This window comes from Phoca vitulina, unplaced genomic scaffold, assembly GCF_004348235.1.
Source record: "Phoca vitulina isolate PV1807 unplaced genomic scaffold, GSC_HSeal_1.0 scaffold18, whole genome shotgun sequence".
NCBI classification, from domain to species: Eukaryota; Metazoa; Chordata; class Mammalia; order Carnivora; family Phocidae; genus Phoca; species Phoca vitulina.
This window is the reverse complement of record NW_022589721.1, coordinates 30,689,828-30,699,678: the sequence shown is the minus strand read 5'-3', so window position 1 is coordinate 30,699,678 and position 9,851 is coordinate 30,689,828. Positions and strand designations below refer to the sequence as shown.

Below are 9,851 nucleotides of genomic sequence, written 5' to 3'. Positions count from 1 at the left end.
GGGCCGGGGCGGGGCGCGGGGTCGGGGGCGGGCGGGCGGCCGCGTCCCGGCGGGGGCGGGAGCGGAGCGCGGGCGCCGCCGAGAGCCGAGCGGGCAGGCGCGAGCGCAGCAGCCCCGCGTCCTCCTCCGCAGTGGTGGCGGCCGGCGCCGGCCCCGTGCCCAGCCTCGCCGCCCGGCCCGGCTCGCGGGGCTGCCCGGAGGCCGCGGCCGGGCAGCTGTTGCGCCGAGAGGGGGCAGCTGCGGAGTTCCATAACCATAGCAACCGCATCAGCACCGCGGCGGCGGCGCGGGCAGCAGCTCTCGCTCCTCCTCCAGGCAGCCTCGCCGCGGGCACCGGAGACCCAGCTCGCGGGTGCCCAGACCCCGCGGAGCGCCCACCGCCGCTGCGGAGAGCGGGGAGGGAGGGAGCCGGAGCGGCCCGGAGCCGAGAGGAGCCCTGCGGTGGGAGACAGGTAGGTGAGAGCGCTGGGGGTCGGCAGCTGCAAACTCTCTCCTCTGTGGCAGTGACGTTTCTGGAAGCGTGGCTGCTAGTTGGATGGCTTTCTGTTACTTAACAGGGATTCCGCCGCGAAATGTGGTTTATCTCCTTCGGTCTCCCCCCAGTCTCTCTGTCCTCTAGTCTCCAGGCACATCTGGGCAGGTCTGAGAGGGCTAGAGGGGAAATCTGGGGTAATAGGTGGGGGGACACGCTGGTGAAGGAGGTGGTCCCCGCAGAAGTCCCAGATGGAGGCTGAGGGAGCACATCCAGACCCTTGTGCAAGCAGGTCCTCTGAGCCCGTGAACCCCAGGCAGGGTCGGGAGAAGCCGGTGTTGGGGTGAAGGGGGCAGCGGTAAGGGTTCTCTGTGATCCAGGCTGACCCAGAGACCTGTTCTCCCTGTGGTTTGGCTGGGGACAGGGGTGGGGGAGCACTGCAGCTCAGCTATGACATGGAAAGGGACCAGAGTGCACACCAGCTCTTGAGCTGTAAAGTCGGCTTCGAACCCAGCAGCCGGAGGGGGAAATTTGGACAGAGGAAGTAGTAACTATTACCATTTTGGGACCCAGGGGTACCCCTGAAGTTTATCACATTACTGCCTTTGACTGTTGGGGGTAGAGTGAGAATAAATAGAAAATTATAAGCGAGCAATCAAAATGCCCCTTCCTTTTCTCCTCACCTCATTTCTAGCCCTGCTCCCCCCCCCCCACTATTGTCAGCAAAACAAGACTCCATTGAGTATAATAACACTCTTTGTCCCCTTGGCCACCCAGGGCTCTAGCAGACTATCCCACTTTGAGACAGCTAGAGAATCTCGCTTCAGTGCTCTCTTTGAACTAGAGAATCATTGGTTTTTCATCAGGTTCTGAGGCTCCTGATACTAAGAGATGTATGTGTTAGAGCTGAGAGGCACCTATCTACATGGAGGGATGGACTGCTGTTACCTGCGTCTTCAGGCCGGAGAGAGGGGCAGAGGTTTGGGCAATGATTCCAGACACAGCTCCGTGGGGGCCGGGGCCCCAGAAGAACATAGAGAAGGGTGATTGATAAAAGTTAGGTGAATAATGCGGGTCTAAAGGCTCTTGCATATGGGTAAGTGGGTCTCTGGATAATTTCCAGGATGGGCAGCCACTGACTTTTATAGGGCTTTCTCTTTATATCCTAGCCCCGGGGGACAGTGGTAAGTCCCAGTTAAAAGGCCATGTTCTTTAATTGGGCTTTTAATTTATGCTGTAGTTATGTTGCCTGAGGGGATGTGATTTGACCAGCATTTCATCTGGGATTCATGTCATAAATGAGGATGATATTATTGTATTCCAGGCAGATGGTAAGGTGTAGAGAAAAGAGGACAGGATCGGGGAGTCAGAAAACATGGTTTTGAGCTCTCATTTCACTATACACTTGCTGTGTGACCTTGAATTGCTCCACCTTGCTGAGACTCCGTTCTCTCATCTGTAGAATGGGGATGCTAACAATCCTTGCACACTGCCAGGCTCTTGTGACAATTGAGTGGGATGATGGAGAGGATGGGTGGAGAAAGGCTTTTCAAAACCTAACTTGCCATGCACATGAAACGGATTATCATTTTCTGAAGAAACTCCCTTCCTCAGATCAGCAAATCATTAAACAGACATCAGCTGTGAAACGAGGGTAGAAATATTGGTCAGTGACTCACAGTTGAAACGCTGTAGTCTGGCCCAAGATACACTCAGGGAAATCTAAAGAGGCCTTTATCAGGGGAAACACAGCATGTCATCCTTGTTTATAAATGTTGAAGGTCAAGAGCTTTGGCATCAAGTGCAGTACTTTAGTTTGGGAACACTGAGGTCTGCTCACCACAGAGTTAGTCTGAGTGGTCTATAGCGTAAATAGGGATTTGCACATAGTAGGGACTCATTTAAATGTTGGTTAGGTGGATACATAGATATGTTGTGAGCTCCTTGTGGGAAGGATTTACCTTCATACAACTCTGCACTGTGATGGTAGATGCTTACCACGTTTGCCCAATTTGACTGAAGGCTTTCAGCTTGATGTAATTGCCGAGGAAACCATAATTTCTGGAAGGAGCCAGGACTGTCTTCTACTATTCTCTGCTCTTTTATACCCCGACTTTTACTCACTCTGGCCTCTCTGCCTAGAATGATCATTTCTCACTTCCCTCTTCCCTTCATGACCCAGTTCAAATCCCCCTTCTGGTGGGAAGCCTTTCTGAGCTCTGTCCCCTGTGCTCCCACAGCACTTTGGACCTGCTCTGTGTCAACCTGTGCTGGGTCATGTTGTCATTGCTCGAACATATGCCTGCCTTCGCTAGAGTTCATGCTTCCTGAGGGTAGGAACCTTGCCTTATTCCGCCATGGTTGTGGCCCCAACACCTGGCAGACGACTGCCCTGGTGAGTGGCTGAGTCCATGGAAAAGCCTTACCTGCAGCATGACCACCTGCACCAGAAGAGGCTTGCACAAAGGCTGTCCCAGCCACCCCCCCCCATCTCAGTAAGTGCAGCAAGCTGAAGGATGCTTGCTGGGTTGTTGTGCATTATTTAGGGTCAGCCCACTGAAGCAGAGTGAAGGAGAACAGAAACACATATTTTGCCTTAAAATGCTCATTTTTTTTCAAGTGGGTACTTTAGAATAACTGTAATCTAGTGTTGAATGGCCTTCATATAACATTTGTTGAAAACATCTGATGGAATATTTTAAACTTAAAACGCATTTCTCTCCTTTCAATTTCTTTCCTTGATTTCAGCTCTAGTATTATGGAAAAGGACATAGATTGGAGCAAGAGAGCTTAGATGTGAATCTGGTTCTAAGGGGACCCGGAACTAGGACACTTGATCGCCTCATGCCTCAGTTTCCTCATTTGTAAAACGTGGATGATGTTGCCCATCCAACGGCGATGCTGAGTGCTTGGAGTGAATGCGTAGCCATGCACTAAAAGCAGTTCATAAACTGTAAAATACTCTACTCAATACATCATTTATTTTCCTTATTTATTTTTGTTATGGAAAATGAGCAAAACCTCTCTGTCAAGTTACACAGCAGCAGACAAGATGGGCTGGAAGTTCCGGCTCCTCCGCTTGTTAGCTCTGTGTGACCTTCAGTAAGTCATTTTGTCCCTGTTAGTCCTCTGCCTTATCTGCATGGCATTATAATGACAGCAACCTTTCAGGATGTCTTGGGGAGATGTACACTAAAACCAGGGCCATGCCTGGCACTTAATATGTGGTATCTGTAATTTCCAAATGATAGATGTAGTCACCAATCATAGAACGTCTTGGAATTTTTTGAAACGCCCCCAGTGCACTTCCTCCTTGTATATTACCTACCTTTCTCACAGAGAGAGAGGGGGGTGGGGAGGGGGAGAACACTAAGATTCCCAGAGCTGAGTTTCTCATGCGAGATACCGTGAGGGAGTAGATAGAATAAACTAAAGATTTAGATTTGCAGTCTGAATCGTCACTCCAGCTCTGACACTAAGTGCTTACAAGACTATTGACCTGGGCCCTCACCTCACCTTTCTTGGCCTTGGTTTCTTCATCTATAAATGGCCTGGATGATTCCCATGGCCCATCTAGCTCTGCTTTTTCAGTGTTTCCATACATCAGTCTATGTTTCTCCTCACCAAAGCTACAGCTGTGGCTCTTGGCTGTCCTTTCGGTCAAGACTCCTCACTTGTCTGAACTCTACATCTTAATTCACTGTAACTGCCATATTTCTCTTCTTTTAGAATTTTCCCCAGTCTAGAAGGCCAGTGTCCCCAAGGCAATCCTGGGACTTAGGAAGCGTTGAATACTGCATGCTATCCATCCTTATCCCAGCCCAATTCTTATCCAACCCCAGGTAAGATGCTCTGCTTCTCTGTCCCTTTGGAAGATCTCCTTCATTCAAAACAGAAGAAACTAGGGGCACCTGGGTGGCTCAGTTGGTTAAGCGTCTCTTGGTTTCAGCTCAGGTCATGATCTCAGGGTCATGGGATCAAGCCCCGCATTGGGCTCCAAGCTCAGCAGGGAGACTGCTTGGGATTCTCTCTCTCTCTCCCTCAGCCCCTCCCCTGCTCTCTCTCTCTCTTAAATAAAATGAGTAAATAAAATTGTAAACAAAACAAAACAAAAACAAAATAGAAGAAACTATATGATTGAAGCCCAGTCTTACCTGAGAGAGGTGGAGGAGATTCGCAGACATCTCTAATATTCGTTGAGCTTCCCAGACTCTGGGTGCTCCACAGTGTCAAATGTTTCTGTTCAAAATGAATCAATTCTAGGTGGCTGCACACCAATCTCAGGAGTGATTCCTCAGGGGGATTTTAGCACCGTGAGGGAGACTGGTGCTACGGGCCAGGACTCCTACCAGTGCCCTTCTGCCTCTAGTGTGGATGGAGAGGCACTGTGGTGTGCCCAGCACGGAAAATCGGAGTCCGTAGTCTGCTCTGTGCCACTCATCCTTCCAGGCCCTGAGAGTCAACTGTGAACAAGACAGGGATCTGCCCCATGTGGCCGGGGGATCAGACATGGAGACAGTCAAAAGAAAACCAGCCAATGCAGGGTTCTGTGGGAAAAAAGAGAAGGTGTTTTTAACACATTTCCTGGCAGGGGCTGCCAAGGAAGGCTTCACAGAAGAGAGAGATCCTAAGCTGAGGTCTGAGGGAATTTCCAAATGGAGACTACAGGGAAGGGCCATCGGAAGAGGAAGTGACATGCAGCACTGTGGAAGCAAGAGGTAGCCGAGAAGTGAAATGGATGAGCAGGGTTGGAACACAAGGAATGGAATGGTGTCCCTTGAGGCTGGGGAGATCGATAGGGGCCACATCTTTGAGAGTTTCGGGAGCCATGCTAAGGAGCTTGTGTTCTAACTGGAAGGTCATGGGAGCCACGGAAAGATTTGGTGTTAGGTGGAACATTATCCCCAGCTGCATAGTAGAGGTTGGGTTAGAGAAGATGGATCAACCAAGAAATACGGTGGCCTCTTAGGAGACTTTGCAGATATTAGGTTGAATTTAGGCAGTGAGAGTTGGGATGACTCGTCCTGTCTGTACGATGGATAGGAACTAGTGAGAGAAGGTATGGTGAGGAGGGAGAGAGGGAGAAGCGTCAGTTCAGTGAACACACTACCTCATTTATCTGAGAAATATCAATGGGACACTTGAGACCTTTGGTTCAGGTCAAGGGGAGGGAAGGGTCAAGGGCAACATGCAGGTCTTTCTTTCCGTCCCTACAATAATCATTCTGGTTCAAGCCCCTTCATCTCTCACCTGGATGAATACACCAGCCTCTGAACTGACATCCTTGCCTCCACCTCTGCTCCCCCAGTCTCCTCTGCACACGACAGCTAGAGGGATCTTTGTCCACTCAAATCAGATGTAATGAGAACACTTAGCAGATTTCAAGTATACAATACAGTGCCATTACCTGTGGTCACCATGCTACGCTTTGATTCTCCAGAACTTACTCATCTTGCCTAACTGAAGCTTTGCACCCCTTGACCAGCCCCAGCCTCTGATAACCATCTTTCTGCTCTCTGCTTCTATGAGTTTGACTGTTTTAGCTTCCACGTTGAAGTGAGATCATTTAGTATTTGTCTTTCTGTGCCTGGCATGATATCCTCCAGGTCTATTCATATTGTCACAAATCGCAGGATTTCCTTATTTTTTTAAGACCGAGTAATAGTCCATGGTATGTGTAGATCACATTTCCTTTACTTAATTTATCCACTGATGGACATTTAGTTTGTTTCCATATCTTGGCTACTATGAATAATGCTATAGTGAACATGGGATTGCACTTATCTCTTAGAGATCCGGATTTACATTTCTATGGGCATATACTGAGAAATGGGATTGCTGAGTCACATGGTAATTCTATTTTTAATTTTTTAAGAAGCCTTCATGCTATTTTCCATAATGGCTGTACCAATTTACTTTCCCACCAACAGTGTACCTCCCCACTGAGCCTTACCTTAATTTTTTAAAATAATAGTCATTTTAACACATGTGAAGTGATATCTCATTATAGTTTTTATTTACATTTCCCTGATGATTAGCGATGCTGGACACTTTTTCATGTATCCACTGAAGACAGGTAAGAAGATGTACAAATGGAACTTCTTTGGAAATATGTTGAAACAAGTCCTTTGCCTATTTTTTTGATTAGGTTATTTGTTTTTATGTTATTGAGTTATATGGATTCCTTGTATATTTTGGATAGTAACCCCTTATCAGATACATGGTTTGCAAAGATATCCTCCCATTCTGTAGGCTACCTTTTGGCTCTGTTGATTGTTTTCTTTGCTATGCAGACACCTGTTAGTTTGATGTAGTCCCACTTGCTTATTTTTTGCTTTTGTTGCCTGTGATTTTGAGGTCATATCCAAAAACTTACTGCCAAGACCACTGTTAAGAAGCTTTTCCCCTATTTATTACTTTAGGATATTTTCAGTTCCAGGTGTATGTATAAGTGTGTATAGTGTAAGATAAAGGTTCAGATTTACTCTTTTACATGTGAATATGGAGTTTTGTTGGCACTATTGATTGAAGAGACTGTTCTTTCCTCATTGTGCATTCTTGACACCCTTGTCAAGGATTAGTTAAACATATATGCATGGGTTCATTTCTGGGCTCTATATTCTATTCCATTGGCATGTGTGTCTGTTTCTAATCCAGTACCATACTGTTTTGATTACTACAGCTTTGTAATATAATTTGAAATTGGGAAACGTGATGCCTCTAGCTTTGTTCAGCAGGGAAGATGTTTTATACTGGGAAGACAGAGACACATCGGCATTTTGGATTTGGGCTGCAGGATACAGAATGCTTTGGAGGGGTGTAAGATGAGAAGCATAGAGACTTGGTGGGAGGCTCTTGCAGGAAATCCAGGGTATATGGAGGTAATGATATCTGTAGCCAAGGTTAAGGTAATAGGGATAAAGAAAGAACAAACTCGAGAGATATTAAGGCGGTAGCTCTTGGGAAGTATTGGATGACCCAGCATACAGTATCTAAAAGCGGAGAGGCATTAAGGATGATGCTTAGTCTTCTGACCTGGTCTCAAGGACTGGCCTTGTTGCTGTCCCCTGGCCTGGGGACACAGGCAGAAGAACAGAGTTTGAAGGGGAAAATGATGAGTTCTGTTTTGAGAAAGTAGATTTTTAGGTCTCTGAGGACATCTATGTACAGTTTAGGAAATTAAAGATTTCAGTCAAGCTCAGAATAGAGTTCTTGGCTGAATATAGACTTGGGGAATCATCAGCATGGAAACACTGATTGAGAGCATGGGGGTAGAACCGATCACCCAAGGGAAGTATATAGAATGAGGAGATAAAGATGTTCTTTTGGACTCACCAGGTCTCTACCACTGCCCTTTCAAAAATAAAACACAAAAGACAAACACGCACTCACTAGCTTCCTCTTGCCTTCCGAGCTTCTTCCTGTGATTCCACACTGCTGGCTAGGACAAGTATCTGCCTGATGTTTCCGGGGCTCCTGCTCTCCCTCATCTAAGACTTTCCTGTTAGAGACCTTCCTGGACCACCAGCCAAACAGCTGCCTCCATGCTCTGGACGCAGAACTCGCTGTGTTTTTCTCCATAGCATTCATCCCTGTGTAAGCGTTGGTAGTATTATTACAGATGTGTTTGTTTGCCTTTCTTATCGGCTCTCTCCTCTGGAGGGTGGTAAGCTTCATGGTTGCAGGGACTTGGCCGTGTTTACAGCGGTCCCAAACACTTAGAACATTTCCGGGCACTCCATGAGCACGTGGCCAATATTTATCAAAGCACGTATGGAAGAAAAGAATGCCAGGAATCTTCAATAATGGAATAACAATTTTTCAGTTAAAAACCAAATAACTGTAGCCTTGTGTGAGTACCATTAGAACTCCTGGTCAGATGTTAGGCTTCTAGTTCGGGAGGACACTGACCTGTCTAGTCTCTTTTCTTCCTGGGTCTGACTGTTCTTGTTTGAAAACGGAACGTCTTGCCTCCCGGGAACACACCCCCCCCCCCCCACTCCTCCCAGTCCCAGACGAAATGAATTGGCTGGTTTCCCTAGTTCTGACATTTGTTAGCCAAGTGACCCTGGACAGTTACTTGGCCTCAGTGGATAGCCCTACCTATCCCCTCTCTTAGGTCCTGAGATGTCGATGTACCCCCTACGTCGTGAATATAGAGCCTTATCCCTGCTCACACGGGGAGCTCTGGGGCACAGGTGGCCCCACAACATTTTCTACCTTGAGGCAAGGTCATTTCTTTTCATCTGACTTCGGGAGACGTATGCACCCAGGTATTCCTGGGCAAAGCAACTTGGACCAGCTGAGGAAGATTCTCAGGAGAACAGAGCAACGATGGGTTGTTATCAGCTAACACAGCAGCTGGGGGACGGGTGCACCAGCCTGGGAGAGGGCGTCACAGTGGCGCATCCATTGTGTTGCCTACATTCTAACTGATATTTCCACTACAATCCCCTGAGTCTTCTTTTAAGACAAAGCTACTGCTTTGGGGCTTATGACATTCAGTCACAAGACCCTGTGATCCTCATAGAGTGTCTGCGCCCTAAGGAAGTCACGAAAACATACTATAAAAAAATCTCCCTGAACTTTGTAGTGCTTGAAACCCAAAAAGCCCTGCTGTGGATTCCCTTCCTGATTTAGCCATGCCTTCTCCTGCTCAACTCTTGAAAGCATCATGGGTCAGGGCAAATTGCAGTAGGGGCCAGCTACCCTGGTACCTACCAGCCTGACCAGTCACGTACTGGCCTTTTGCTCACACCCTATTCTCCAGGCCCTGATCATTCTGGTGCCTGAACCTTGGTTTTCCTCACCACCCCGAGTCCCACTAGTATCTTGGATGCCTTCCAAGTCCAGCTCAATGACTTCTGTAGCACCTTGGCCTTCACCTTCTCAGCTTGGAGAGCTTTTCCTCCACTCCACTCAGGCATACCTTCATTCACACATCATGCTTGATATATATAGCAAATCATCTCTTGAACACAGCTTTCTCTCTCAGCTTGCTTGCTAAATTCTTCCATTAGTGCCATTTTTTATTTCCTGGCAATCTCTGGTGGATGATCTCTCCTGTTTTAATTCATTAGCCCTGTATTATACAGTTTCCGCCATACTTTTCCCGATACCCTGGTAATAATTTCAGCTTCTCTCCAGAATAGTGTGTGCTACTTTATCTGTACTGACCTTAGTTTCTTTCAAACAATGAGAATAGGGAACCCGGAAGGGATTTTTAATGAAGATTAAGTGAAAAAATAAAAAGAAATAAACCAAGTTAAATCTCTTGTCATCCTTGGCACACAGTAGGTGTTTAATCAGTGTTTATTCTGATTAGAGGCTAATGTGTATACTTTAATGTCAACTACATCGTTGGTGAGATTGACCTTCT

At 47.3% G+C, this 9,851-nt stretch overlaps 1 protein-coding gene across 4 annotated transcripts in view; it reads left to right on the top strand.

Moving 5' to 3' along the window:
- Positions 1–165: 165 nt before the first annotated feature.
- Positions 166–9,851, top strand: part of FAM135B (family with sequence similarity 135 member B) — a 281,089-nt gene continuing 271,403 nt past the window's right edge. For all 4 annotated transcript variants that reach the window (XM_032415828.1, XM_032415827.1, XM_032415826.1 and 1 more), the window contains exon 1: positions 166–452. The gene's annotated coding sequence lies outside the window, so the exon portion shown is untranslated. The remainder of the gene's footprint in view (positions 453–9,851) is intronic.